This window comes from Teleopsis dalmanni, chromosome 2 (assembly GCF_002237135.1).
Source record: "Teleopsis dalmanni isolate 2A chromosome 2, ASM223713v2, whole genome shotgun sequence".
NCBI lineage: Eukaryota > Metazoa > Arthropoda > Insecta > Diptera > Diopsidae > Teleopsis > Teleopsis dalmanni.
Window position 1 is genome coordinate 206,744,628 of NC_051847.1, and position 24,487 is coordinate 206,769,114.

Sequence of the window (24,487 nt, forward strand, 5' to 3'; positions counted from 1 at the left end):
GTAATAATTTTACATTCAAGAAAACGAAGTATTTACTATATAATTGAAAGTACTTTTTGATTAAGAGACGAGCAGTATATGTACTTCATGCTTGTCCGGGAAACGACACGTTATGGAAACACTTACTGGAGAATCTTAGTCATTGTCTCTACAAACATCAAAAATTTTATTAAATGTTCAAAATGGTTTTAAATTCTATAAAGTTTACATACTACGTTAAGTCAATAGGCCTAAGTGAATGTCCAAGAATGTACAATTAACTTCTAATTCGTTGAACTTGAGTTTCCAAATAAAACTGTAGTTCTTAAGCTGGTTCTAATTTAAGGCACGACAAGTGCTTTAGTTAGTGACAAAAAAAAACTTGGAACTTGACCATTGAAAGCTTGTGCAGCCTTGGCTACTGGTGGAAAAACATGATTTGTTATCCCTTCTATTTTGACAGGCATGAGATTTAGGACTGATACTTGCAGTCCAAACAAATTATATACGGACTATAAACTAATTAAAAAAAAAAGAACAGAAATCAAATATTATCTTTGATCAGTATTTGGCAATATTCGAAACAGAGTTGTATGCAGTTGAATAATTTAACTAAAATTTTTGTTGTTGTCTTTCTATTTCTATTTGAATCATTCTTAATATAATTCTTGAAAGCGTAAACAACATATATTTTATTGCGTTTAAATATATTGAACTATAGTTTGTCATTTAATCAAAAATAAAGTAATTAGACTCATTTACCTCGAAACGAAATCATTGTATAGTATAGTGCAATATTTTAAATTAGGATCGAAATCTAGAGAGTCCTATATTCAAAGCTTCTTCTGCTTTAATGTGTTAAATGAGTAGTAGTTCATTTATATATGTGGCCTTTCTGCCACACTTTCCACAACATTTAATTACTCAATTTACTAAATTTAATAGTGACTTAAACTTAATTTATGTGCGCCTTAAATGTCCTTTGTTGACGAAAATGTAGCCTTTTTTAAATAAAATTAAAATCCTTGTACACAATTTAACGCACCACTTGCAAATCTTTTAAATCAACAGCGCGTATAAAACACGTGCAGGCGGCGCGGAGCAGCAAAAAAATGTTTAAAAATACGTAAAAAATTACGTAAAATTTCTTAGCATTTTTCTTATTATCCTTATTTTCATTTCATCATTTACGTTTTGTTTGCAATTTCATATTTTATGTTTTCTTGCTCGTATATCCTCTGCACCGGCAAGAAACAATGAAATTCCGCCATTGTTTTTCGCTGCATTCAGTTTAATTCTTTTTTTTCCACTTTTTTTCATTTTTTCTATTTTGTTTTGTTTTTCGTCCTTACACGCTCTTCTATACAATAATATTATGTGAGCCTACTTACGCTACAAAATTCTTCCCGGTTCTTATCCTGCCAAGGACGTTGTCGTAGTCGTAGTCGTAGTCGTTGTCGTAAACGTTGTCGTTGTCGTTTGCTTATCAACATTCTTGGCTTGTTGTTGCTGACGGTGTCGGCGACTAAATCGGGAACGGGGACGGTGACGGTGTAGGTCTCGGTGATGGTGTCGGTCCCGATGTTGTTCTGCTTTTGTTTTCTTAACCAAAGCGAATTTTTCATTATTTAAACATTTTGTTTTCATACATTCGGTTCCACTAAAATACTAAATAGACCAGGCCACACGCCTCTGCCAACCTGAACTTGTACATGTCGGCGTACACACACATACATGCATTCCCATTCTCCGTAACTACACAGAAAAGGCACAAGTTTTGCATTTTTAATTTGGTAAAAAGTTGTTGGAGGAGGAGAAAAAAATATGAATAAACATCAGGCATCCTTGGTACGGTGAGGATATATATGTGTGCGGCTTGTTTTTATTTAGAATCTTTTCATTTACTTTAAAACAAAAGGTTAACGGGGAATGCCTTCCCGTGTTGGCAGTTAAATTTCCACCAGAAATTTCGGTCTCATAAAGTTTACGAGCCATGATGGATGCACCATGCAAATGTCGTACAAATGCGGTAAACAGGACTTCACCATAGACTACGTGAAAGGGCACACGTGTGTAACACTGTATACTTTTGTTATGACTACCTTTTTTTTTTTGTACTGGTAACGCCCACATTTCAACGCTAAGCATAAACAAATCAATGCAAACATATTTAACTCCTATATAAACTACTTTACGTACAGTACGAAAGGATGGCGCTGAGGTCCTCCATTATTTATACGTTCAGTTCTAATTTTGTAGAGAATTTAATTTGTGACTTGGTTAACATTTTTATGCAATTGTGCAAACAGCAAAATTAATTTAATAGTCATTTGCTGTTGTTGTAATCACCGCTTGTGTATGCAATTATGTGATAAGGATCACAAGGATTTAAGCGAAAGCATATTTTTTATTTAGTTACTCACTACCCCTCTTTTCGCCTAAATAATAGTTTGCACTGTAATTACAAAATGCTGGTAACGTGCACTTTATTTGCAGTTTTTATTTGACTACAAACAGATGTGAATTTATAGATGTGTACTCTACAGCATATACATTTCATTATAGTCGTATACAAATAAGGACGACCATGTATTTTTGTTAGTGAGAGTAAAAATGGCTTTTGGAAAAATTTCCCTAAATGTCGCATTTTGAACTGTTGATACGCCGCGTACCGAAAACTCTGCCTTCGATGGAACGAATCCTTTTTCTTTTTTCATTCCTGTTTATTTTCATTCAATTTTTTACCTCTTGCATTTTTTTCACAACATGTACGAGTATCTGTCCGGAGTAGGAGGGGAGGGAAGCAGCGAAATGTACATAAAATAACCTAAATACGCCTAGTACCGGAAAAATGTATACCAATTATGTTGGCAGCAATGCATAAACTATGAAATTTAATGTTGCCTATTTGCTAAGTTGACACAATTTTAATTTGTTTCCACTTGTTTTTGTAATCATACAATTACGTTCGGTCGGAGGTTGCCGGTGGGCGGTGGACGTTAGATAGGGGTTAAAGAAAATAGTTCCTGATAAAAAAAAATAAAAAAAATGTGTAAAAATTTGAAATAAATTTAAGTGTGAATAATTTTTTGAATGCTTTTCAATTGTATTGAATGGGAATATTCTTAATTTTACCTTCAATAGGTATTTGAGTTCAACAAAGTGGAATTTTTTAAGGACCTCCAGCAAGAAAGTATAATTTCAAACTGCAGAAATCTGATTTCAGAGCTATCATAATTTGGAGATTGAACTTTTTTGGAGGTTATTGTATTTAATAAGTGCAAAAGAAAATGGAAAGAAATTATAGTTTGTCATTTTTAATAAAAAATCTTTAATAATTAAAAAGTGCACATTTTTAAATAAAAATTAAATAAAAAACAAGCAAAAAAATAGTGTGCAGTAAAGCCATTCATCTCTTATTTTTAGAGGATCGACAACAGATTCGTCTGTTCCGATCTAATATTCATGACCTAATTACTTAGTAAGCAGCAAAGCAGCAGCTTCTACTAAAGTAGTATATAGGCGCCACCTTGTGATAAAACGTCCTAGTATAAAAATCTCAGTTTTTGAAACTAACTAGCATGATGAATAAAGCAGATTTTTTCTGAAGATCAATATTACCTGTTCGTTGATTTCTATAGTAAAAAGCTTTAATCCTATTAGGCCTGGGCAGAAGAAGAGTCCGGCATTGTCTTTTTCCTCTTCCTCCCTGTAGTTTTTGGTTGAATGAAATGCCCAAATTTTAGAAGAAGTTTTTTTTTAAGAGTAACCTAATATTTATGGCAAAGGTTTAATGGTGCTTGTAAATGGTTTCAGTGATTTTTGACAAAGGTGAACATCGGGAAACAGAAAATGCGTCGCAATTACTTTCCCAGTAATTTTATTGGTAATTACAATGTCCTGAGTTTCTTTCTCATTTTATATATAATATATTCCACTACATATAAAATTTTAAAAATATATAAATCTGGATATATTTGAAGGTTAAAGATCTTCAGATGTGATGCATATTTAACATGCACTTCAATGGATTTAACAAGTGTCAGCTAAAGAGTTGTCCCAAAAATTTTAACACCAAACAATTTCCATCACTTTTTAAACAGCCATGTCTACTTGCTGTTCCATTTGTTAACCCCAATCACCGAATGCAATACTAAAAAAATATATAACACGGAGGTGAAAAACAGTGTTCAAATAGACACAGTGGAATCATAATCGGTTGTCAGTTGGTGCGTATACTTCTGTTACGAGTTCATATAAAGATTTTTGACTTTTATGACCAGAAATTCGAAAACTATGCCATGAGGATGTATATTACAACGTAATGAAAAAGATTACTCAAAATAGCTGGTTTATCCCATCAATTTTTAAAACTTATTTTATTGACTTATTTTTAACAGAGGCTATTAGAGGCTTCAGTTATAACTTAATTGGATTCACATTCATTTTCATTCATTTTCAATGCAAATAAAATTGCTTAAATCCTTGCGAACAGTTTTTATAACAAATTGAATTGCTTTCGATACAAAACATAAAAACACAAATCCTTTTCCGTATAATTTATTAATTTATTTCACAGGCAGTAGGCGGCACAACAAATTGTTACTCATCAGTCATTTAGTATGACCCTGGCGAATGGCTCATAAAACGACGTCATCAAATTAATTTACGGAAATGCCTTGTTGTTGCAATATTAATAACCCTAATACATTTTTAATACACATTTTATCAGGAGGAAATCCTTTGATATGGAATAATATAAATCAAACAAAAACAACAAACCCACAATATATCAATAGTTGACTGTGTAACTTTATTAGTATAATCCAAACCTATAGCTGAGCGCTTACAAATTATGCTAAAATAGGCGTGTATGTATGCGTTTCAGTTGAAAGCGAATGTTTTTTCAAATGAATTTAACACAATAGTAGAAAAACAGCAATAGAAAAAAAAAACTCTATTATGTCAAAGCTTAAACAAAATATTTTAACAAGAACTTTGCTTTACGTCTTCGTAAGCCTGTGAGCCTCAACGGAAGAACAGTCTGACATGTTACAACGACACGAAATGAATACTTTTTAGTTTCCGCTAAAAAGCCTTTGTCGCCGCAGTGGAAATGTGTACGCTAGAAACATGAAAACTAAAACCAAATCCAACTAGAAACGTCATTTCAACAAATAAAAACCCTGACTAATAGAGGAAAGCAACATTCAATAGCAAAACTACGATAAGGACTTGTTCAGAAAAAGTCACTTTGCCTCTGGTTTGTTAAATATTAAAAAAACTGACCATTAAAATTGATTTTTCCAGCACAATATTATTGCTGTTGTAGTAGAACCAAAAGTAGAACCAAAGTAGAAGAGGACAAAACATTGTAAGTAGCTTTTCCTGTTACTAAGTGGAAGCATTGATAATCACAACTAAGTAAGGAGTAAACGTACGACAGGATATTGCAGGCAAATACAGACGAATATATGCGTAAATACTTGTACTTATGAAGTTTAACATTATACATAATACCTGTCATATAGCTATTGCTACAAAGCATATATATTATGTATGGTATTTTACTTTGGATAACTCAGTGGGGTAGTTTTTCCACTACTTATTTAGACTGTGTGGAAATTTGCTAAGTTCCCTTTACTGTGCTTATAATGTTGGTTTTCTTTGCGACTATGATGAAACGTTTAGCGCTTCAATACCTATATGGAAAAGTTATAAAGTATATAGATATATGTGCTTATATTAATATCATATAATCATATAATTAATAATATAAGTATAAAAAGTGCTGAACAGCTACGTTCTTAATTAATACATCATAGTTTCAAACAATTAAAATTTTTACGCAATGTATATATATATCCTCTTTACCTAGAATTTATTTAAATTCTAACATTTTATTATATTATTATTGCTTAATATTTGTTTTTAGTTATTGTACCTCAAAACGTTATCATCAGGAACGGAAAAGCAACAAACACGCGCCATCGACTGAAGTAAAGTCAACCGCCAAGTTGCATTGCAATTGTAGTGGAAAACACGTTCTATTGCAAACGTAATGCTACTCGTAACAGGAAAGTTATAGCAAAACATAAACGGAAATTTGTCTATAATGGAAAGGAAGTGTAATGATAAATTATTGGTTGAATTCACTCGAGTACCACTAAGAAATAAATCAGTTTTCGCTGCAATAAAACATATCCAATCCTGCTCTCTCACTCGAAGTTCAACGCTTTAGAATTCCCTTTAAATTTGAAAAGGATTTCTTTATATTTCAGCATTTGATTTTTTTTTATTTTTATATTTTTTATTTGGTTAGGAATATTTCATTTTCTTCGTCTGATAAAAGTTTAAGAAGTAATGAAATTTCATTTATTACGAGATAAAATTTTTATAACTTGATCTCTCAGCTTATGAATGATTGATATTACTTTTGTATATTTTGGAAATGTGAAATAAAACATAATTTAAAATAATACGAAAACATTAAATAAAAATAGAATTAGTTAAATGATGAATTGCTGTAACTAAAAGTAGAGACGATGTTAACATGAACCCAGATCAATAGTTGCAAACACAACATGGCGTATGAGTGATTAAATTTCGCATTGAAAATTAAAAGTCAGTATTGCAGAAGTATTGAACTGAAGTATTGTAATATGAACTATACTTTGCTTTATTATAAAATATGATTTTAAAAAAATTAGAGTACTTGTTTAAAAAAAAATAACTAAAAAAAAAACGAATAGTATTAGAACAATTATTTATGCATATGATTACTTATGGTGTTGTTATAAACCATAAACCAACTCTTAGTGACATAAAACATTACATGGTAAATCGTTTTACAGCATCTTTTAAAACTTTTATTTGTAGTTAATTTGAAATTATTTATAATAATAATAGCATTAATGTTATATTATAATTATTTGTTTAAAGTTCTTGCTAAGTCACAAGAACATGTGGTTAAGTTATTCTTACCTTATATAGTTATATAGGTATCCATGAAAAAGGTTAGAAATACGATCTAAAAATATAAAAAAAAATGTTTTTAGTATAATAATAAACAAAAACATATATAGATAATAGACATAGATAATTGGTAATAATAGACATTACAGATAAAAGTAAACATAATAGTCTATATATGAACTATGATTATAGACACAACAAAGTTTTGGGTTCCCATTTAAGTAGAGTAGAGTAAACCTAATTTTTAGAAATTTGAAAAATTTCAGACTAAAAGTAAATAAAACATTTTTTTTGATTAACTTCCAGTTGCGGACAAAGACAGAATCGCCAGGCATTTTTCGTCTGAATAAGGGGAAACTGATATATAACCAAATAATTCGTCCGTCACTTCTATATGGTTGTGTAGCATTTAGCAAAGCTTCAAACACTACTATTTGCCAGCTAGAAATTGCATAAAGTCAGGCTCTGAGAAGACTTTTCAAAGAACTATGGTACATTAGGATGAATGACATCCTCAGGAACATCAAGATTGATTCCATCAAAAAATACATAAAGGATAGAGCCCTAAAACTATTTGCGAAAACTGACAGACTTAACCGCACCGAGTTATCAAATCTCAGAATGGTTACGGGCTCCTCGGGGAGGTATGCAGATCTGAGGTCAATTATTCCTAAGTCTGATGAAGTAATAAACAACTAGACTGACTAGATTTCAAGGCGTAAAGAGGGGTTTTGAAAATATCTCGAGTTAAGAAAAGTAAAAGTGCTTAAGTGCAGTGGCTCAAATAGCTTCAACATAATAATAAAATCAAAATCAGTAATCTCAATGAATACGAGCAAAAGTTTAATAATTTTTCTATTTTGTTAGGATAATAGCAAAAGGTAAGGTATGCATTCAGAAACGTTACTATAAATCTAGGTTGTTGGAGAAAAATATTTTTTTTTAGGTAAATTGAAGAACAAGCTGTTAAGTTTAATGGTCACTGAGAATACTGCAGTTATGGCGTTCAGTTTTTCATACTAACAGCAGAGTATTAACACTGATTCAAATAATATATCAAAACGAAAGTTCGTGCTTCTAAACAGTGTAGTTTAATTGATGAGTAAGCTCTTAAGTGTGGTGGTTACTAAAATTATTGGACCAAAAACAATATCTTTCGATTTTTATTCAATCATAAAGGATATATTTGTGAACGAATTATATAGCAAAACTACACGGCTGAACAAAATTCCTCTGAGCTTACACAGTGGGAATATTTGCAGATCTTTATTCGATGCCCTTTTGCCTGTAGCAAAAATATTTTCTAGCAGTCTGCTAAGTTTTTGATGAAGAGAGTACCACATATTTTTAATGATTTTTAAACAAACTTCTAATTTAGTTCTTAGGAATCAGTGAAAAATAGCATAGCTTTTGATTCCTTATGTAAAGCCATTATTTCAATAAAATTTTCCAATCAGTGATTAAGTTTAAATATAATGAAAAGTGAAATAACAATAATTTTAAAATTTATTTTTTCTCTATTTTTAATTAGAATACCTTCAGCGTTAAAGATGATTCAACTATTTGTATAACGATTTCTACTATCTGATTTCATATGTAAAAATAATTCCCATCCATAACTCCGTTTAATAGACAATTTAAAAGAAATTAACAGCATTTAATTAAATTTCCATTCAACTGCAAGATATGCAATCAGTTTGCATGCGTCTGAATGTGATTTTCACCTTATAATTTTAAAGTTTTTATGTTGAACATAAAACTGCAGTTTTATTAATTTTTAAAATTGTTCAATTTGAAGACACCTTAAAGTCAGCTTAACTTAAAATAAACCACGCAATTCAAGCCAATCCAATCCAATGCAATCCAATCCGAACCAACTCAAGACAAGCGATGCCAAGTCAAGACAAGACAAAACAAGACAAGACAACTGAGCATTGCAATCCAGTCGCCCTTGATGCTAATTTATGTTGGTCGCTCTTGTAGGCAGCGAAAGCATTTCAAGCAGCAACCACTCAACTGCATCGCAGGCTTAAGCTCAAGCCAAAGCAATTTTCTACACACTAATCAACTCAACAAAACTGAGCTTCTGTACACTGAGCTTCTACTTTGCGCAGTTGTCGTACACAACTTGCCCGTGTGTTTATTTGTTCGGTTGTTCGGTTGTTTGTTTGTGTTTGTCAGTTTGTTTGATGTTTTATTTGTTAGTGCGTTTGTTTGTTTGTTTGTTTGTTGATTTAATAATTTTCTTACTGGCCTGACCTGCTCAGTGCTTCTTTGCTTATTTCGCTTGCTTACTTGCTCGATTGCTTGCTCGCTTACTTGCTTACTTGCTTGCTCGCTTGCTTGCTTGATTGCTTGCTCGATGGCTTGATGGCTTGCTTCTTGCTGTTTATGTAAATATGCGTAAGTAATTTTATGCAAATGTTCCATATGTTGAATAAATTTTGATTTGCATTTTATTTGAAAATTAATTTAAATTAACAATATTTAATTTATTTTATCAAATATTGTCCGCTGCAATCAAAATGTGTTTTAATTTGTTAGTTTGCTTGCTTGTTTGTTAGCTTATAAATTAAAATATTTGCATAATTTTGTAATGGAAGCTTTTCAATTAATGGCAATTGTAAATCGTAAACATTCATTTCAATAAAAATGCTGAAAATATCAAAAACTAAAGTATTTTAAAAGCAGACATTTTTAAAAAAATTTATAAATTTTTTTTGTTGTATTTCACTGATTTATTTTGTTGACTTAATTAATTAAAATTTAACAGAAAAAACAAGTAAGTGAAACAGTAAAATGAAATTAATTTAATTTGTTACAAATAAACTCTAACAGAAAAGTTAATTTCAGGTTAATTGCTATATGTATATTCAATACATGGTTGAGAATGATAAAAAAAAAATATATATTAAATCAAAAATAAATCACAATAAACTCGGTTGATCAATAAATTCAAATTGAGTTTCCTTCCGCTTCACTTGTGTACACTTAAGTTTTAACAACTTTAGCTAAATGCCGCCCCAAACCCTCAACCACCCAACACCACCGCTTAACATGATAATCCTTTTCTAATGCAAAATAATAATAATAATAATAATAATAATAATAGCATTAAATATACACTCAAGTACGAGCAAATACATAATAAATAAATCCTTTTTTAATACACTTCACATAATGACAAAATCGTTTAACTGGGAAGTGGAAGCCTAAGGCTATAAGCGAAAGTACACAAATATATATGCGTACGGTACGTGTATGTGGAAGCTAAATACGTTCGAGTGGAACTCAATAAATACGCATAAAAAGTATTGTTAAGCGATTGTGCGTACTTAACGTAGTTTACGTATTTCGCATATACAATAAACGTATTCGCATATAACATATATACATACATATATAAATGTATATATGTAATATATATATACATAATGTACTTTGCTCACGTAATAAAAATTATGAAAATTTATTTTCCCAAAAATTGTATAGTACAAAGCGGTATTTGTGCCAATTTTTGTTTTTTGCTTTTTTTTTGTGATTTATTTATTTATTTATTTTTCTTTCACTTCCTTTATATGAATTGAAAATATCTTTTATGCGTGGCGTGAAGCTATTAAAAAGATTTTCCATGAAATTATTATTTGTGAATGATGAATAAATTGTGCTTTAATTGAATTATATGCTTTGTGAATTGATAATAGACGATTCACTTACAGGCGATTCAGTTTCAGGTGGCACAGATACTTACTAATGCCACTTACGGATATGACAAAATGCCAAAAAATCCCATAGTCCTTGCTCACTGAGCGTTTACGTTTAAATTCATATTCCAAAACTTGTGAATTTTTTTACTAAATAATTTTTTTCATAATTTTTTTATTCTTTTTTATTAATTTTTTTGTTATTTTTTATTAATATTTTTATTATTTTTTATTATCTTTTTATTTTAAATTTTTACACAACATTTCTCATAACAAAAATAGAAGCGCAAAGCTGAAGAAAAGCTAAGATGCTACAAGCTAAAAGATATAATAAATATACGAAATTCTTAAAATACTTTTTTTTGTGTATTTATATTTTTCTTCAATTTTTTTTTATTTTTTCTTAAAGTTTTTAAATTTTTTATTTAATTTTTCTTTTATTCTTTTTAATCTATGCGTATAAAATAATTCATTGCAAGAAATTTACATTTTATTAGCGTTCCTGTGTTTATTTTTTTCTTCCTTCTGTTGGGGGAAAAGTTTTGATTCCTTGCAAGTTTTTTATTATATTAACAAAATATTACATAAATTGCTTTAAAATATATAAAAATAATTTGTTTTCTCAGTTTTTAAGTTGTTTAAGTGAATTCTTGTAAATATTTAAAAGTTGTTTCTTAGAAATATGAAATAAATAAATTTCAGCAAATGTTGTTCTTTTCAAAATTTTTACAAAAATGTAATTATTTTATTATTAAAATAATAAAGTGCATTCGTAACTGTTATCTCATTTGTTTTATTTAATTTGCAATAACCAAAAACATAACATTTTATACCTTGTTGACGATGATGTTATCTTAGATAGGTACTAAATATGTGTTGAAGAATGCTTGCATTAAATTTTCTTATGAGTATGTTACTTACATACATATACGGTAACACAATGTGCCAATAGGCTTAAATAGATCCTCCAGAAATCGGCAATATAATCTATAAGCTAATCTAACGTACATACGTATATATTATTTTTGATACAACGTGTATGATGGGATTCACCGTCTATGTACTCAATTTAGTATTGAGAGCCAGATCATCATCACTTGATAAAATAGCACAACAGTAACTCAAGTAACAAATGAAACTAAATAATTCTAACATATAAAGAAATCATTTGCTTAACGAATTACTACATATAATATAAAAAGAATAGCTTTTGAATGTCTCAAGCAGCTAACCTCAGTTGTTAATTTCTGATAAAGTATGGCTGACCACAACAAAATCTACCTCTTAAGCAAATAGTCTTATTAATTAATTAAAAATTTTATTTAAAGTTTAACTACTTATTTCCATGGTTAAAAAGAATATTAAAAATATTCTGTTTTGGGTATTAGTAAAAGAAACACATTAGAAAGGACTGAACTGAAGTGCCAGTCCATAACTTTACCCTCTCTCTTTTAAATGTCAGTTACTGTATTTTTATTATATATATTAGTTCCCCTTTTCCTTTTAATAAGTAAACCATATTACTAGTTTATTAAAATGCTATTTTAGATTATTTTTATATTAATAAAATTTATTTTGTTAATAAAATTTATTAATAAAATACTAACAAGATTTCCAATTTACAGGCATTCTCATTTGATAGTGGATTTTAAAAACACACCTTCTGTACACCTTTTACCACAATGCTATTTGCTAACATAGAGCTTCCTACTCTTATAGGTCTTCTCAGTTTGATTTGCAATCAGTTCACCTCAAACGGTTTTTGTGAACGTAATGTCCCCCGTGATTGCACCAACTACGAGCGCAAGCCTGATGACAATCAATTCCTCTATTTCATCCATTACTCCCTTAGTACGAATACCAGTCTCCAGTCTCATTTAACTGTCGCTTTGGGACTCTGTTTACTCGCATCAATATTTCATCCGGCTGCATAACCCATCGCTCGAAGATTCAATCATTACCACCATTTCCTCTGAAGTCTTGCTAGCCATGTCTCAAAAGCTCCATTTTGAGATAATACTTCATCTTAGACTACGGCGAGATGCATTCATATGACTCCATTATCACCCTCCCTATAACAATAGCTTTCATGACCGGAGTCAACACCAAACCGATCCTTCGCTCTTAAATAACAACCCTACCCTTCCACCTACCCCTCTTTCCTTTTGTACCATGACCTAACTGACTTAGATAAACCAAGATTTCCAGCTATTTAGGCTGTTTATCTCAAATTTCTTCTCTAATAATTGGATTGGGGTTTTTCATATTGTTTTCCTGGTCAGTAATAATAATTTCTCCATTTATTTCTTAAAGATGAATCCAACATTTTGGCTGTCGAGATTTAAACGTGTAAATTTTTACATTTATATGAGCTAAACGATGTGATAAATATTATTCGTCATTTATGCTTTTAATCACGGTTGCCACTTGAAAATTTTTTTCTGTACCAAAATTGGTTTAAAAAGGTGCCATTTCTGTAAAAAAAGGTCCAAAATTTTGTCTTTTTATAAGAAAATACAATTTATATAAAATGTACAAAAAGTATAAAACAATTCAATATCCACAATAAAGTTGGGTCGCCGAAAATGTACCATTTTTTGAACATGAGTACCAGAGTACCAAACGGAAAAAAAGTACCAATATTGATACTAAAGTACCATAAGTGGCAACCGTGCTTTTAATATCAGAATTGATAATTTGCTGCCGCTAGATGGCGTGTGGAGTTTCAGTTGGTGTAAGCAAAGTGCCACATATTTGCACTATTTTTATTTTAACATTATTTACTATAAATACAGCAATTGCTGAATTAAGTTAGTTAAAATATTTTGATATAATACTTTGGTACATAATTTAATAAAAGCCGATGAACTAAAGGTAATCCAATCATTTTTATATTCGAAGACATGATTATCGGATATAAGATAAGCCGTAAAGAGCAATGTTTGAATTAATAATAATAAGATAATCTGTTAATGTAAGAAAAAAATTATAAAGAGATATTAATTTAAGCAAATAATGTGGATAATATATTTGCATGAATACCTCTTTTCATATACCACATATATGCAGAGACTATAAAAACAATAGAGCTTACTTTATTTAGCTTTGATAAGCTTAGTGTGCAAAGGACAAGAGTTGAGTAAGGTATGAACATATACAAATGCATTCGTTATTCTTAACTGTCTCTACATCTAGCTACATCTGATATTATTATTAGCATGTTTATTACAATATCAAATTGTATAAACTTAGCCTATTCACATAAATTTTTCCAATTTTGTCGATCTCTTGCAGTATATCTTAGTTCACTTACTGAACTGAACTGAACTATAGCGTGGTCTACCTTGCGATCTTCTGCCTGGAAGGTTCCAGCATAGCTTGGCATGCTATGCTTGGCATGGTGCACCCATCTAAATTTTTGAAGCTGTATTTGCTGTACAATTGGTTTCTGTGCAGTAGCATGCCACAGTCTCTGGTTCGAACTTAATCTTGACCACCATTTTCGCAACATGGGCTGGAGACACCGCATCTGCTATTATTTTACTTATATGTGTTAACTTTATTATTATTATTTTTTGTTAACTTTAAAGTATTTATCCCATAACTTCGAATTAAATTTGAAATTAAAGAAATAATTATCGTTGTGAGTTCTAATAAAGACACATCCTCTTACTATTTTCTTTAATAATTTAAGATACAGCTTTATATTTATTTAAACAGAAATTCTTTATTATCGACATGAAAAATAAACTACAAAAGAAAATAGCATATACAAACTGTTAATTTTCAATTTTTATAACTTAACTGAAAAGTTGTTCAACTTCTGTCGGTTTGATAAAGTTTCCTACATCTTCCTCTTATTTTATTGATTTCCAAATCAGTAATTGACTTTTACTCTGCAAATAGACTAGAAACTGATGGGAGACGCTGTTCGAGTTGCTGAGAAAAGTGGCTCAAGAAAACACTTAAATGAAAAAATTTGAAAAGGGTCTCACTACCGATACTTATCGATTGAATTCAGATACAACAAAAAAGTTTAATAAAATAAATTGAATGTTTTCTTTTGTGTGGAAAAATATGAGCGCCCCAAAAAGAAAAATAAAGACACTTGTGCTCACTCATCTTGGCAGCACATAACTCAACTGAAGCGTAATTTTTGATTTGTAATAATAACAATTTTCTTATTAAAATGTAGCATACGAGAAGTGGCTTCTTCTTCTTCTTCTCAATAAAGAAAAGTACGGGTATAAGTAAAATATTTACATTGGACTCATTCAGTGTACCATACCTCACCACACCACACTATGCCACATCGTACCATACCACATATCCTTGAGTAGAAGAAAAAGGGAAAATTTTCTGATCATTATATATTGTTATTCTCTGTTGCTTTTCACTTATGAATGCGAATATTTTCACTTGATTTAACAGTGAATGGAATGTTTTATTTATATAAGACTATGAAAATAATTTTAAAATAAAGAAAAATTGTTGCTTTTGTTTTTCATATTTCTATTTATTCCATTTTTGTTTATTTGTATATTTTTCGAGAAAATTATGCAGAGGATGTTTTGTCGAAATAAATAAATGAAGCAGATGAAGACTATTCCTTCAAGGGAACGCATAGTTATTTTAGTCATCAAAGTACTACTAAATAGAGTATGAAAGAGTTTGTGGGTTATTTTAAATTAGTCAGTATATTTTAAGTAATAATTAAAAAATCGGTATTTATTTATAAATTAAACAAGAGAAAAAATAAGAAATAAAATATATGCAACAAGTTAAACGAATATAGTATTTATAAAACATAAAGTACATTTGAAATAATATGAATAAGTAGAGATAATATCTGCGAAGAAAAAGTAGAAAATCTGTAACATATATTAAAATATTTATTTTCTAATTCTCATTCAGTTTAAAGAATAAGCTTTATATGAATTCTACATTTGTATAGTATCAACAAGATTTGAGATTTTAATATTAAAATTTGTTTGAAATCTGAAATTATTTCTTTTGTGAATATGCAGACCCTTTGTTCAGATTGGGTACTTTAGAAGAAAAGATCTTTTAGATTTTAGTTAAAACCTGCCAAAATATTTAATACTAAAAATTTGTACTTACTGAAAAACTATTATTATTTGTCAAAAACGAATATTCATCAGTCTAAATATTCTATATATATATGCGAGCTTGCTCTTTCCTTGAATTCAAGGAAATCATTTATAAAATAATGATAATAATATTATATTTGGAAGTAAAATATTTTATATTTAAAATGAAATACTCAATAAATAAGCATCTGACTTAATTTATTTATGGCATTCCTTGAACGGAAAGTCTAAAATTAATCTAATCATTTTTAACTAGTATCTTGAAAAAGTTATAATCTTCTTGTTGAGGTCTGATATTTTTAAATATTATAATCATAATAATAAATAATAATAATATTAATAGTAATGTATAATAATATAAATAATAATAATAATAAAATATTTTTATAATATTTTTAAAAACATTAGTCATATTTTTATTATAAATTAATAATAATTATTATTATTATTATATTATTATTATTATTATCTATATTATTAGAGTATAGGTATCTCGACATTTTCAGCTCATATAATGGTGAATTGAAATCTAATATATACGAATGGGAAAGAAATTTTATGACAAGATTATTATTATTATTTTTTTTTTTAATATATAATAAAAATTTATGAACATTTATTTATTTTTAATTTAAAAGCTTAAATATATTTCCATACACAAATAATACTAAATAATAAAGTTTAAAGTTTTTAATATTTTCAAAAATATAAATCATGCACTTTTAATAATTTTTTAAAACGGTATTTATATCGTTCTTAACAATACAAAAAAATAATATAATGTATTTATAAATATAAATATGAAATAAGAAAACTTTATGGTGCGTTGACTCTGAGCTTCAAATTTGGCGGGGTACGAGTTCGATTCATGGTACTTGCAGTCTCAAGAAATTATTTACGTATAATTAAATAAAAGAATTATTTCCAAGACCACTGATGGTGGGTATTTGGCAATACACGAAACAGATGTATAGTCAGCCAAAAATTCAATTAATTGAAAAAACATAAAATAAATTTTTGTTGTTGTAGTTCACTACTGTTTCACTACTGAAACTTCTTTATAAATATTACCTAAATTTAAGTAGGTAAAGAAAATTAGGTCAAAATGTCTAAGATAGACATTAGAGGAAAATGTGAGCTGAATGACTGCAATTATTATAATAATATCAACACATCTAAATTGTTGGTAACCTTCATGTGAAAGTATAGACGAAAAGGAAGTATTGTGCCTTTGTAATTAGTGAAACATTTTCCTATGCAAACATATAATAAGCAGCGAAATTTTGTTTGGAAGGAAGGTTTCCATTTATGAAGAGAGCCAGCGAGGTGGTGAAAATAATTATTGTATATATTTCCTTTGGCCACAATAAAGTTAATAGTCACTTTAGTTTATAATAGCATAGAATGAAATTGCATTTCTTAGCGTTTTCATGCCTATTCCTTTGGCTAACACCTAATATTGACTAATAATATTTTTAATTTTGCCATGAAAACACAATTAAATAACATTACGATTTTTTCATAACGACAAACAATTTAATTGTTTTGTTTTGACTCCGACTTCTGACACGGCACATTTGTAAATCCTTCACAAAACGAAATGGTGTGACACGACAGAATGTCCTTTGAAAAACGCTGTTTCATTTTGCATTTATTAATATGTGTTTATTGCATATATAAAGCTAAATATAACGTCCGACAATTATTGTTTACTATACACTATATATACAATAATGTATTTTTTTTTTGTTATTTTTGATGTGGTATTTTAATTTATTTACTCTATTTTGTCCTTTTTTAAGAAATTTTTTTTATATATTAATTCATTTTAATTGAGTTATCAAAAAAGCAAAATAAATTTGTATATCAAAATCATTTTTCACACCATTTTGTTAAAACAAATATATCAAATCGTTGTTTTTGTTCAAGTAAATATTTAATAATAAATTAATCTGTTGTCAAAAAAGTTATAAAAAATATTTTCGATTATTTCATTTATTATTAAAGCATTTTGCTAAAATACTAAAACGTCAATAAAAACCACAAAAATGTAAAACGATTTCTTTTTTCCGTAGGTGTTGGCTCCTAAATATGGAATTATTGAGAAAAAAAATTGAAAATTAATAAAAATGTTTACAAATTTTATGAGCTATTATGTTAGTGAAAAAATCAAAAAAAATTCTATAAATTATAATTTTTATTAAGCTTACAAACAAAAGCTTACAGCAAATCAAAATCAAACAATTCAATTTTAAATGCCAAATAATGAGACAATAAAGAGGAATCAAAGGCAGTAAAAATTAAAAATAATAAATAAATGATATTTTATGTGCAAAAAATTATTTACAAAATGTGAAAAGAAGAAAAAAATTGTTAAAAAAAAATAATAAGGAGAAAAAGTATAAAATATCATAAAGCAGGAACAGTTGGTCTTGGCAGTAACATTCAACTTATAGACATAAACTAACCCATACGACATGTGAGATAATTACTTAAAATTTTTGAATATTGAAAATATATTTTTAAATAAATTCTTTTCTCAATTATTTCAAAGTATTTTCTAAGAAAATTCACTTTTCGATTTTATGTTTAATGTTAGCTGGCGTTATTTTGTTTCTTTTATCTTTTTGATGCTATTAGCTGGTAGCTTGATATTGGTTAACTTGAGCAATAACTACATTTTCTATTTTATTCTCATTTTAAGATATCTGATAATCTAATATGATTATCTGATATGCTAATATGTTATTAACTTTTAGGTGCTGTTAGCTGGTGCTTTGACTATTGTTGAGTTGTTTCTTCAGCCTATATGATCATTGATCATTTTTAATTTTTTTTTTCGAGTTTAAAGTGCCAAGGTATGCAACGTATTTACATTTTATTTACCAATTGAAGCTATTAGCTGGTACATTAATTTTTCTTTGGTTGATCTTAGTTGTGCACTCACCACGTTTTGTTTACTTTATTTTTATTATCCAGGTTTTTACTGCATTTTGTCCTTTTTTGATTTATTTTCTTCTTGAATTGAATTCGTGAAGTGAGCATTTAATTGTTGTTTAATTTTTTGTGATTTTGATAGTTTTCAACCGTAAGCTGTTGTTCTTTCAGTTTAATAAAAACTATGAATACTTTATCTAACATAACGTAACATTAAGTCAAGTCATCTTCTCATTGCTAGTTTCGCTGAGGTGACTGAATTCAACCCTGTAGTTCCCCCGTTGTCGGCTCGTTGTCCATTCGGTCGTTATTTTTCCTTGTCTGTGTTTAAATCTTGTTCGTCCTTTGAGGACACCATCCTGAAGCTGTTTGGAGTATCACTATTAGTAAGTGAATTTAACTCACGACACTGAAAATCTAGTACCACGGGGGTCAGGGCCAGCAGCTTCGGCTGTCTTGATCATTGAGGTAGACTCCTTAATAGAAGTGTCTTAATGGTTGTGGTTAAAACTTACATTTACGCGGATTAAATGATTGTATTTATTTACAAACATTCGATCTGAAGTCACATTTTTCCAACCGTATGCTGTCACTCAAAGATCAGCAGAGGTAAATCGCTCCTCATCAAAGGGAAAATTATGCTCAAACACATAAATTCAACTGGTTCTGGTGGTATTGTTTTTATATTCCAAAGGGGCGTTCATCGACACGATATACAGATGCATGTGTGAAGAACACCTGATTTAAGCCTTTAAGGCAGATTTTTACGTAAAATTTTGAACCTTCCTATATGTTATATCTTATTAGTTACTGTTCAAACTTTCGTACCACAGAACAGTCTGAATCACTTTAAAATAACTTAAAAGTAAAGAGTCGAATTAGCGGTACACTTACTGAGTAATAAATGTTGGAAGAGTATTGCTAAAGTCTCAAGAAAGCTGTGTACATTAAAATAATTTTTCATTAAATTAAATTAAAATTAAATTATAATTTTTGAACTTTTTGTTATATTTAGTGAAATACTATAATTGATTATATAGTGTACTATATCAAATTCATTGAAGACCAACTATTATTAAGAAAGTGATTAACTTCTATAAGAAGTGCTTATTGTCCTGATGATTTATTATCATTTAATATTTTTTTTATCAAATCTTTAAATAGAAACCAACACTACTTTTAACTTGAAATTTAAAAGCATATTTTTTTTTCAAATTTAAAAATTAATGTATTAATATTAATAAAAGTTTGGGTAATTTATAAAATTAATGTGCATAATTAAAAACATTGTTTTCATTAAACACAAAAAAGGCAATGTAAAACACATTTTTGGCATTAATCAATTTATTTTTTTTTTCCAACTTAAAAAGCTGTCCTTTATTATTACTAAAATTAAGTTTAATTTTTTTTTGTTTGTAAATTGTATGTTTGATTAAAATCATTTAACATTTTGACCTCATTTTAAATTGCATTTTGCTTCTATTAATTTTTTCCCTTTAAAGTGTATTTAAAGTAGCATTTTTATTAATACACTTTGCCAACTTTTTTCTGTGGAAATTTTATGCTTATTTACTCGCAGATATATTTTTCATATCTGCGTTTTTTTATATCTTAAATGGTGAAAAATGAAATTTTATGTTAAATACAACATAAAATAATATCATAAATTCTTAATACATTCAAAATTCAACATTTTATCTTTTTTGTACTCAGCATTCGACAGGGCGGTGGCAAAGGCGAGCTGAGCGGAGGAGGAGGAATGAGCGGAGCAGGAGCAGGAGCCCTTTTGAAATTTTATTTAGAAGCATTTTAAGTGGAACTCCAAAGCGCATAACTTGTACATTTCGAGTACCATAATTTCGGCTCATGAAAAGTGCTTGTTTAGTTAAGGATACCAAGGATAATATGGTAAGCAAAGCTAAACGTTTACTACCATGTGGGGGTAGCGCCATTTTTATAATCCAATGGGCTTAGAGGTTTCATGATAAAAAATTTAAAAATCACTAAAAACGGATTTTATTTAGAAAACTCACTTTCACTCATCAGTAAATATTATATTTTTATATATTAAAATACTTAACATAAATACGAAAATTGTAGTGCATAGTTTTTTTTCGTATTTAAATTTTATGAGAGCATGTATGAGATATGCAAGGGAATGCTTCCTTGGTTGATGACTTATAAATAGCAAATAAACTACGGAATAAGCACTAATAAAACGTAGCTTAAGAAAGTGGATGAGAGCAGATTTTTAAAGAATTTCAAGAAATTCTTTGAGAAATTCAAATATTTTGATAGTTGTTATAAATTTTATATTCAAATTTTCTTGAGAGTATATGACAAACTACTCGCATGTAAAATCTTTTTTGTCAATATTAGCAGTGAAGTTTTTCTTATATATATTTTATTTGAAGTGCTAAGAAAACAACAGCTTTGAGCTAGAAAATATGCAAAGTAGTTTATTCTTAAATAAAATATATTTGAATAAAATGGAAAGGATTTTTTAATATGTAATTTTCATATTTAATATTTAATAAAATTCTTTATGTAAGTACTTTGCACATAAATAAAATATTATATTTTGTTTACTTAAATATTAAAAAATCTTAATATAAGTAAAATGTATAACTCAACAAATATGTTAGTTTAAATATTTGAATATTCTTGTGGAAAATTGTATTAAATAATAATAATATAATATTTAAAGTAAATTTTTTAATATTGTACACAAATTTAACATTTATAGAAATTTGAAGTATCTAAAATAAATAAGTTTATATGTAATTTCCAAGAAAATAAAATTATTACAACAAATATATTTAGGCGTATATAATAAAAAATAATCTAAACCAAACAAAGCAATTCTGTAACTACTAAAAAGTGCTCCATAAAAACATTTAAAAATATATTCTTAATAAAGTTAAAATTTTATATTTTCTGGTTCTTTTCCTTGGGTATTTAAAAACATATGCTCGACAAAGTTGCAGCTTATCCTCGGTTGAAATCATTTAATTCATACTTTATTACCATTTCGCTTTATGCAAAAATCATGGAGCACTAGAGCCACTTGGTCTTTCTTTCATTCTCACTGTTCTAATTTCACTCTCTAGGATACTGGCGGGTGCTCTTTCTTCTGGCATCCGCACAACGTATCCTTTGATTATTGTGTCACCTTTCATCAGTTGATCAAGTTCCTCATTATAACTTATGCGATATTCTCCATTTTCTGACACGGTTCCAAATATTAATCATATTATAGTACTTTCTTCACAATCCGCCAGTTTGTTTGCCTTGGAATCAATTAATCTTCAAGTTTCATTTCCATAAGTGACTACCCGCCGTATAATCGTTTTATATAATAAAATGTTGTGTTTTTTTCGATATATTTTTATATATCAACACTTTTTCATACTTTGAAAGAACCGAGCTTGTATATAAGGTTTATATTATAGAAGTACTTGTAACCCGTTGTGTGTTCAGTAAGGAAAATTAAAGGCTGAAAACACCCTTCCCCCAGTAACCATTCATGGGGAAAAATTAGGGAATGAACACAACTTCTGTGTTTTATATTAAACACAAATTTACTGAACTTCCAAATCACTGCTCAAATATAATCCCTTAAGACACTGCTTATTATTTTGTAATATTTTAAGAAGTAATATTTATATTTAGATACTTATTGAGATACTTGTCTCTAAATAAGCGAATTAATAAATAAATTCTTAATGTAAAAAAACAAAAATATTTCCTTGAGAATTTTAAATATTTAAAGCAACTCGTATAAATGATACATTAAATTCTTAAACATAATTGATATTCAAATATATTTTTTCAACAAATATTTCGTTAAATACTTAATAATTTATTTTATTGATTAAATTAAAGCTAATGAAATAAATAAAATTATTATTGAAATTAAATATTCTTATTTAAAAAAATATTTAAAAGCAATACGCCCACATTAGAAATTAGCATATATTAATTGAGTTACTACTACTTGAGCCCCGCTCACATCTCTACTAAACTATATACAATACATTATTTCATTCAAGCTCTCATTCATTCATACACTGTCATTCGTACACTGTCATTCGGTTGGGTTGCGTATACGCAAGGGAGCCATTAAGGCACTTTAAAGTATTAATTTAATGAGCTTATTTTGCTTATTTTCTGCCGTTCATAGTGGAAATCAATTCATTGAACAGCTCAGCTCAGCCCATTTCGATCGATTGACGCGTGTATTCTGAAGTGTTTCAAACAATCAAATTGCAAATTTGTCTCTACAAATTTATTTTTTTCTATTTTTTCTTCCCATTTATTGTTGTTTATTAGTGAACGTACGAGTTTTTTGTGTAGATTTTGTATGAATGAAAATGCAAATTTCGTAAAATGATACTTATACGACGTGTAGATCCACAATTTGATTTCTATTGAGTTCGGCTAATGCGATTTGACGTCTACTCGTGATTTATTCGCACTTTATGTGTTCCTCGACTCTTCGACACGGCTGTCTGGTAATCATGCCTCTGCTCTGATGTGTCAATTTAATGGTTTTTAATAAAGTAAAAGTAAACGTACACTTCATAGATACAATCGCATTTCTATGATAATAGATTTCATTTAGCAAATTACCTAAGCAGCTTTTAAAACGTGACAAATGACAAATATTAAGTGTTTTCATTGTCAATATATCTATAGATTTTTATTTTTAGAATTTATATATGGAAAGCAATTATTCACAAATTCGATAATATTAAATTGTCTGACAGACAAATTTTCTTAATTTCGTAAAAATGAAATTAAGTTAATTTCGAAAGTGTTCATACTGTCCCAAATTAAGGAAATCATAAGTTTGTTTGTATCTGGGAAATTTTAAAAGTTGATTATTATAACTATAAATGAGTTTTATTATCAGTAGTTTTATTAATATTATTATATTATTATAATTATTATTTTTCAATCTATTTTAAATTAATAACAATTACAGTTTTTTCCCTATATTCAAACTTAAAAATTTACACTACTTTCAAGATATTTTCTCGGTTTTATTAAAGCCAACGGTCACTGATATTTATTTTAAAAAAAAATATCACTTTTTGTTATCTCAACTTTGTGAGTAGTTGTGAGTTTACTCATTTAAATATTTCTGTCTTTTAAAAAGGTTTATATAAATAAAATATATAATCATCATACTTGACGCGACAGTCCGTGTAGGACCTAGGCCTGTCTTTTAACAACCATCCACACTTCTCTGTTCCTTGCTTTCTCTTTCCAGTTTCTTATATGCATCTCCTCTTCTGTCATTATTGACATTGTCTTATTGTTTTTCAACAACTTTGCATTCTTCTCTGTTCCTTGCTATCTCTTTCCAGTTGATCATATTCATTTCCTCTGGATCATTCTGGAGACTGTCTTATCATCGTTTTCTTGGCTTTCCTCTTCTACTGTTGCTTCTGATATTATTCTCGACTATCTTGTGTTGCAATCCTCTTTCTGGCATTCTTTTAACGTGACCCAGCCACATTACGCACTGTTTTTTAATGAACTTCTTGATTGTATCATCTTCAACTAGTCGTTCTAGCCCTTAGTTGTATCTTATGCAGTATACTCCGTTTTCTTTTATAAACACAAAAATTATTCTTAGAATTCTTTTTCTCTCAAATACTGCTGTTTTATTAGCTTCAACTTCAGTTGAACTACATATTTCCTAACCATACGGTACCACCAGCCGGATTAATGTTTTGTGCATTCTAAGTTTTGTTTTTTGTGATATATTTTTGC